This window comes from Notothenia coriiceps, unplaced genomic scaffold, assembly GCF_000735185.1.
Source record: "Notothenia coriiceps isolate Sejong01 unplaced genomic scaffold, NC01 NC01_scaffold00001922, whole genome shotgun sequence".
In the NCBI taxonomy this organism is placed as follows: Eukaryota; Metazoa; Chordata; class Actinopteri; order Perciformes; family Nototheniidae; genus Notothenia; species Notothenia coriiceps.
Genome location: NW_011334623.1, coordinates 23,103 through 31,412, shown reverse-complemented (window position 1 = coordinate 31,412; position 8,310 = coordinate 23,103). Strand labels below are relative to the sequence as shown.

The 8,310-nt window shown below is 37.5% G+C and overlaps 1 long non-coding RNA gene across 1 annotated transcript; it reads left to right on the top strand.

Annotated features, from left to right (window-relative positions):
- Nucleotides 1–2,318: 2,318 nt before the first annotated feature.
- On the top strand, nt 2,319–2,767 carry LOC104964497 (uncharacterized). The gene is made up of 3 exons (XR_800426.1): nt 2,319–2,410; nt 2,498–2,555; nt 2,649–2,767. It is a non-coding gene; the product is annotated as an uncharacterized lncRNA (long non-coding RNA).
- The last annotated feature ends 5,543 nt before the right edge of the window (nt 2,768–8,310 follow it).

Here is an 8,310-nt window from a genome sequence, read left to right as displayed (position 1 = left end):
ATGCGAGTCAGTATAGTGCCCGATTCTTGGTTAGTCTAACGACTAAACTGACAGGCAAAATATTTTGGAACCTATATGTATAACGTAATTGTATAAAAAATATATAAATAATAAACTACACCCTTTGCCATAAAGCTAGAGAGGCAGGAAAAATAGAGTGTAAAGTGAACTAAATTAGTAAAGACAAAGACTGAAGTGTAATCAGTGAAATTAAAATTAGTAAAAGAAAAAGAATGAAATGTAAAGTGGAAATAAAAATTTAGTAAAAGAAAGACATGAAGGTGTAAAGTGAAATAAACTTAGTCAAAAAGAAGAAGAATGGCAGGTGTAAGGTGAATAAAATAGTTAGAAGTTAAGGTGAAGAAGATAAAATTAAACTTAAGGTAAACAAATTAGAGGAAAAGATTAGAAGTAAAAGTTTTGAAAGGAGGGTGAATTATTTTAGGTGGGGATTATGGGAATAAAAAAATTGAGATAGGGCTAAAAATTAAAACTTAGGGATCAAAGACAGGGGGTAGTTGTAAAACATCTAGTTGTCAATTCTTAATTCAAATTTTGGTAATATGATCTTGAAACGGGAGAAAGATTAGAAAGAGAAAAGGTAGAGGTTGAGGACGAGAGTATAAAAAGAAAAGGGTAGAGTGGTGAGATGAAAGGGAGTGAGATCTTTGTTATGGGACTTTTTGAGGAAGTGGAATTTTTCATTAATTGATTGGAACTAAGTTTATGTCAGGGAAAAAAAGGAAGAATTGTTGAGGGGGGAAGTCAATAAGTGAAGAAAGATATTGTGGAATAAGTGTGAGACTATTTTCGAAGTAAGGTGAATGTGTATGGGGTATAGTAATAGGTTGGTGGAAGTGGAAGTGTAGAGATAAGAAGAGGATTAAAGAGGGTATTTAAGATAAAAGGGATGAAGGAATAAAAATAGATGTTTTTTTTATTTATTATAGAGGAAAAAATTTGGGTAAAGAAAGTATAAAAAGTAAAAAGTTAGTTTGGAGTAGGGAAGATTGGAAATAAAAGAAAAAATATTTTAAGTTAAAGAGAAGGGAATGGGTTTGTGAAGATATATTTTAGGAAATGTAATTAAAATAGAACGGTTAAGGGTAAGAAGAATTGTAAAATTTATTAGTAAAAATCAAAAAGAGAAGAGAATATGAGGTGGAAGTAAAAATATTGAAATTAAAAAGTAAAGATAAGAAAAAAAAATTAAATGAAGGAGATTTAGAGAAAAAATGAAGAGAAGACAAATAAAAGTAGGAGAGAATGTAGATATTAGTAGAAAATTTGAAAAGTTTGTAGATAAAATAATTGATATTGGTGCAGATTGTGGGAAAAGAAATAAGAAAGTAAATGGATTTTGAAGATTGATTATTTAGTTGAAAAAAGGATAAAAAGAAAAAAAGATAATTGATAAGTTAAGATTGGTGAAGGCAAAATTGTAATAAAAGTTTTAGAAATTGGAAAATTAGTAATAGATATTAAAGGTTGGATAACGGGAGTATATGTATTTTATGATGGTGGTTTATTTATAATTAGAATTTTAAATACTTGGTGTGGTGTATGAAGATGTTTTGGATGATAAAAGTTTAGAAAGAATTGAAAAGAAGTGAAATTAGTTAAAGTTTATTAAAATTAAAGTTTTACTATGAAGAAGACAAAGTTATTTAGTATTAAAATAAGGGTTTTTGGGTAAAAGAAATGGAGGAAGAATTGTAAGTTACTTTTCACAACAATACAGTATCCCTCCGCGTCTGAGAAAAAAAGTATACCTTAGCTGTGATATAATGAGCATATACCACGGCCTGTCGTGAGCTATTGCTTATATATATCACAACAATCAATATATACAAAATAACAGTCACTTCAATATCAGGATCCACATTAAGACCTTCCAGTGAGCAGCTGAGATGTTTTCACTTTGGATAAAAGCAACTGCTAAATTACATGTTTAAAATGAAACGACTAGGCTTTAGATAAATAGTTAAAGTGTGTTAATGCAGCTTATAAAACATTGAATATGCTCCACAAAGCCAACAAACTCCATTTACAGAAACAGTCCTTTTACTTCCCTGATCGTCATCAAACACACTTCAAAACTCATTAAAACTCGTCTTTCTGCTGTTCCATCAATTACCAACTCTGCATTGAGTTATAACTTATTGCTGTTGTTAGATTAGATCGCATTTGATCCAGCTTGTTGCTAGCTTATAACCATGCACTGAGTGTTCTGTATATTAGAGATGGAGTAAGAACTTAGAGAAACACATGTTGTGCACACTTTAAATAACAACACATGTTTTTGTTTGATTGAATGTCAACCACAGGCTGGTGAATGAAGAGAGGACGCTGGAGGTAGAAATTGAACAGGGAGTGAGAGATGAAATGGAGTACCCCTTCATTGGAGAAGGTACATCTTAATAAACCATGAATAAGAATCACCTGTTTTTCTAATATATTATAAGATATATTGTAAACATGTAATATCTGCCCACAGGGGAACCTCACATCGACGGGGAACCTGGAGATCTACGTTTCCGCATCAAAGTGCTGAAGTATGAATCATCTGTATTTACTGTGTGTCAGCTTTAAAATACTTGAATCATTGAATATTTAATAAGTGACTGACATGATGTTTTCCTTTTTAGACACCCCGTGTTTGAGCGCAGAGGAGACGACCTGTACACCAACGTCACCATCTCATTGGTGGAGGCTCTGATCGGCTTCGAGATGGACATCTCACATCTGGACGGACACAAGGTGCTGTATTTCACTAATATATATAGAAATGTATTTATTACGATAAACCCATCTCGTTTTCAAGGGGGTCCCTCCCGACAGAAGCAACGTCTCACAGACAGACATACATGAAAGAAATTACAGAAAGCATAGCATAGCATGACAAACAAGGACAAGCCACGTACAGTCTGTTAACAGTGATGCAAATTAGTCGCTTTTCGGTGCTTCCCGCTTTTTTAACGCTGATTTGGAAACTACGCCTCGTAAAACTCTGAAATGTTTTGTAGAGCCGCCATTTTATTATCCTCGCATTAGCATTAGCATTATTAGCATTAGCATTATTAGCATTAGCATTCGCCCAGCGCACAAACGCAGAGAGACTAACTTGGTTATGGCTAGAAAGGATCCGTCTAGTGTAAATATGACGTCACGTTCTCGTTGTAACTCTCGTTGTAATCGGAGCGGCTCGGAAACACATCTACAGCAGTAACATGATGCAACATACACATTAATGCAGCAGCAATATGTTTCATTGCGGAGGACCCCTGTTTTGTGTCTCCTCCACTTCTTAAACCAAAGTTACACACTTGATAATATCTACCTGTAATTAATCATAAAAACCCTTGATTTATAACTTAACATCTCTGTCTCCTATTGATCTGAGTATATTATAAAGAATAGCCAGTTCATTGAAGCATTATAGCACAGTCCTTTATCAGATGGTATATTACGCTGTTTTTTTTCTGCTTCGAATAGTTCTCTCTTTTTTCACCATACCTGTGTTTGCATCACTGAAAATAGTGCAAGGAATACAAATAAAATAGAAAGAAATAGTGCCAGGTACCATATTAATAAAAGCCCAATGGGGGGAAACAGGGTTGGATAAATCTCTTGTGTCAGTAATATAATGTGCATTTCAAATGATCAAATTTAGTTTCTCTAATTAAAAAATTCTACAACAAAATTGTGAAATTTTAAACGTTTGGTGTCCAGGTTTACTTATGTAAAGTCCTATTGTGTGGTTTTAGAAAGTGTGTGTGTGTGTGTGTGTGTGTGTGTGTGTGTGTGTGTGTGTGTGTGTGTGTGTGTGTGTGTGTGTGTGTGTTAATGTGTCTAGACCCCCAAAACTAGTTTTCCTTCCCTATCAGAATCAGAATACCTTTATTCGTCCCACGAGGGGAAATGTATATTGTTACAGCAGAAAAGAGCTAAAGACAGCTTGATGTTACCTAAGTAGCAAGCATAAAACAAATATTAAAGATACAAAAAAAGATTGTAATTAAAAACAGTTCTGAGGATTTAGCAGCCAGGTATATATTGCNAGAGTTTAAAGATTCTAGCTAGATTACGTGATCTCAGTGTTTTTGGTGGCGGCGACTAGGCGAGTGTTTTTTACTTTGAAAATTCTGATAAACTTGCGGAGATAAGGTTTGAGAGCTAAATGTCTTTCATCCTATGTGAAACTCTAACCGTAGGACAGCCCAGAAGAAGAATACTTAATAATAATAGTGGTATCAATTTGTAGCATGCTCTTCGCTGGGGTCCTCCAGGCCCCAAATCATGAAGACGACAAGCGCAGGATATTGCATGCTCTTGCCTCAGTGAACTAAGCCGCTAGGGTGTTATCGCGGTTTTAATGAACCCCCTAGGATGTGTACGGCTGTTCACTCTCCTTTCCTCAAATGACCATGTTCACACACTTTATTTCTGTTCCTGATTCCTTCTTACACAGTCATCAGTTACAATAATATCATGTAGCCTTCATGTGAAATTACAAATTAACAACTGAAAATCAGTTTACTCTATCTAGTTCAAACACTGAAACCCTGTCCGCGCAGGCGGCCACGTCCTCTGTAGGTTTTGGGAAAGTTGCTTTTGTTATTTAGTTCACCGTCGTAACTTTCTCACAGTCTCAGATTTGTGTTCAGAGCTGGTCGAGCTTCTGTAAAATGTCAGCTCAGCTCCACGCGAAGCCCTCTGAGTGAGATCATCACCACGCTAATCCATCTTTCATCCGCTGCCCATGGAGGCCGACCAGAGGGGAAGGTTGTTTTGCGATACTTTACACCAGCTTTGAGTTTCTCTCACCACCCGCGAGCTGGCAGAAAGATGACGTCTCTTCTTCTCTCATCAACACTATCCAGGCGGCGATGTATCCTAGCAGGCTTCATTGCTTGTCGCCGGCTGAATCTACTATCCATGATAGGAGTTAAAGATCACAATTTCCTCTTGTTTGATCTCAAAAGATCTTAGGAACAAAATTACTTGCAAAATGGCAAATATTATTTGTGAATACACATCTATTTGTTCGCCACCAAAAAACGTTGAGCCACAGTCGTTAATTAACACAAGAGAAGATCGTTGAGCAATAAAACGCGCGGAATACTATATGCTTAAAAAAAGTTGTGTCTTATGCTAATTTGGCTAATTGTTGCCTAAATTAGAATTTATTAGTAATAATAAACTATAAAATAATAGATGACGATTTGCGGTAAATAAGTTATTCTCTCTCCGTTTGCGTGCTGGAGGGGCTGAGAGCCTAATAATGCTGAATGCCCAGCAGAATACAATGGCGCCATTCACAAAACTTTTCTGAGTTTTACGGGGCGGTGCGTTTCCAATTTCGCGCCAGCCAATCGAAGATTTGGGTACTTTTTTCTCCCCAGGGATAGCTACCACTCTCTGCAGGCACTTAACAATGGGGCGGGGCTAAAAGCTTCGTCTGAAAACTAAGTACTCTTTTTGGTGCTGAACGCAAAAATTCCAGGCACGTTAGCGGAACTAAACGGGGAAAAGTACTCTTGCTGTGACGCGCATAATGGGAAATAAGGCCTTTTTGGCCGCCAATGACGTCAGCATGACTGATGAAGTATTCGTACCAGCTTTTGGGCACCTTACGAAAACTTGCTTCAACACCCGACTTCCTGGCACAGGATTGATTGCTACATACCAATAGCCATATCTGTGTGTTTTAATGCATGTACGTGTACATGCAATGAACACAGATGTTGGAGTGCCTTTAGTTGAGGAAGCTCAAGCCATATATCTGAAACTATTACATTAGCTTTAATTACCTCTAGATCGTCTCGAATGTAGGTTTGGCCAGTTTTAGACTTGCTAATGATCCATCCACCTTTTTGTGACATTTTTTAAAACATTGAATCCGCTGTGGTTTGGAAAAGATACCTGTATATGCAATTCTTGTCCGTTTCTGCCATGCACCTATATATGTTCTTAATTCTTACACCTGTGTATTGCAGTGTTTCCCACTTCATTTGGCTTTGACTCTATTTGTGGGGACCACCGCACCCGCAATTCTTTTCTTAAATAACTAACACTTTTCATTTGAAGTTTTAGTGTTTTGACCCTAAAGAACACGGATCAATCAGCTCCTCTCTCTGCTCCAGAGGATTTAGAAAGAAAAAAAATATCCCAACAACACCCCCCCCCCCAAAGCAGTAAACCTAGGGGAAACACTGCTTTCCAATGGCATTCACTTCCGAGTCCCCATTGACTGACTACATGCAAAATTCAATTTCACACTTCGTATATTGCAGTCCTTACAATATCCTAAGGCAGAGAATAGAGTAGCTTTGCTCTGGTTTCTAGCATGTGGCTGTTGGGCTTCAGTAATCTGTCTCTCAGCTCTGTTTTTATGCTGCTTTTGGCGATGCCAGTGTTTCCTTGTTCCTTCCTGTACTGTACCACCCACACATGTGCGTCTGTGACTCCCCGGCTGACACTCATTTCCTGCGCCGTCATCCCAGCTTGTTATCACTGAGCGTGTTCATCTTATTGAGTTACATATTTCCATCAAAAAACATTATTTTTCTCAGGTTCTTGGAACAGGGAGGTAACCGGAAAAGAAGAGCACTCACTTTTACTAAAACCTCTGCCCACAAGAAGCCATCGTAGTGTGAAATGTAAAACCCCCTTGGTTTAGTTACTGTTGGATGGGTCAGTGTCTGTTTGTGCACAAGCCCACAGTGTTGAGTGCACATGAGGATCAGTAGACAGTAGTGGACATTAACACTGAACTGGCTTTGCAGCATGACGAGGAATGCGGCTCCATATTCAAGCACTGCATGCAAACAAAGGGCTAGCATTGTGTACAAAAAGTGCTGCCTCACAAAAGGGCCCTCACAAAGCCTGTAATGAACCCCCAACACACCCATCAGTCTGCGCTGCTTCCTATTAGTCGGACCAAACCACCAACCCCTGGCAGACAGAGGAGGAAGTTGTTAGCCCCTGGAAATGGATACATTCATATCATCGTATAAGTTTACATAAAGCAAGCATGGAGCATTATTATCACTCATTTGGAGATGTATTTCTGGCCACATACGGAAAATATTGGGATCTTTGTTAGCAGTAGGAGGCTCCAGTATGTTCTCCCTTTGTTTGCTGTTTGGTGCCAGCCAAGCAGCATTAGTAGTGGATTTAGCATCGATTTCTTTGTTGAAAACCTGCTGCTGTTAAGCTAAGAAAGAAACCAAACCAAGACTATAAAGATGAGAGCAGTAAAACCAAAACAAAAAGATGAAGGAGGCTAAATAGTCCTGTGAAGCAGAGTGAAGAGATATTTACCTGTGAGCTCATCAATAAAAGTAGTTATTTCGGCTGTTGTTGATCAGAGCAGCTTTAAAACAATGCATGTCCTCACATTTGCACATTTAAGTTTTTTGCCAGCATCGGCTTATCTGGAGCTTTTCAAGAGGATAACAACATTGAAAATCCAGCCTAATAACCGATGAAGAATTGCTTCACAGTCCTTATTAAACATTGATCGTTGACCCCCTTAATAGGTTTATTTGAAAAAAAGACCAGCATCACCTGGGTCTATGTGGCTTCTAATGAAATGATACCTTCCCCAAAGGGAGACGTGGCTATAATTGACGATTTAAGAGTAGGGAAGAAACGGACAACTTTTATTTTTGAGTCTATTTTTTAGATGTTAAATCTTTCGTTTTGCTTTAAAGCTTATGGGAGGTTTCCCTTAGCTTAATGTCTGACACTAACAATCCATTTCTTTAATTCTGTGAAAGGATTTTACTCTTAAGTGAATGTTTTTTTTTAAAAAAGTGACGAATATAACAAAAAGCATGCATGGGTAAATAGGGATGTCCCGATCACCTTTTTTTGCTCCCGATCATTTGATTTTGACAATTTGCCGATACCGATTTTTCCCGATCCGATCTTTATGCAATGCATTAAGAGAAAAAAAAGCAAGTTGTCCCTTAAGGTTATTTTTTTATTTTAATTGGATATTCTATCCAACATGGATATAGCTTGTTTTTTTCACAGCAGCATTGGATCAGTTCAGTTGTGCAGCATTGGATCAAAACAAAATAAAGCTTATCAGTACTCGTTAGCTTACTGCTACAATTAGACACTGCGCCCTGCCCACTCTGTTGCCAGATTTGAGAGAAATAAAAAACGATACCGTGGTCTATGAAAACACACGCCCCAAGAAGCAACACATACATGATGTTGTGTAATTTGAAACAAAACTAAGGCGTCAGGATGAATTTAGACTTGAACATTTGTCATTTTTGTCTTTCTAACGATTGA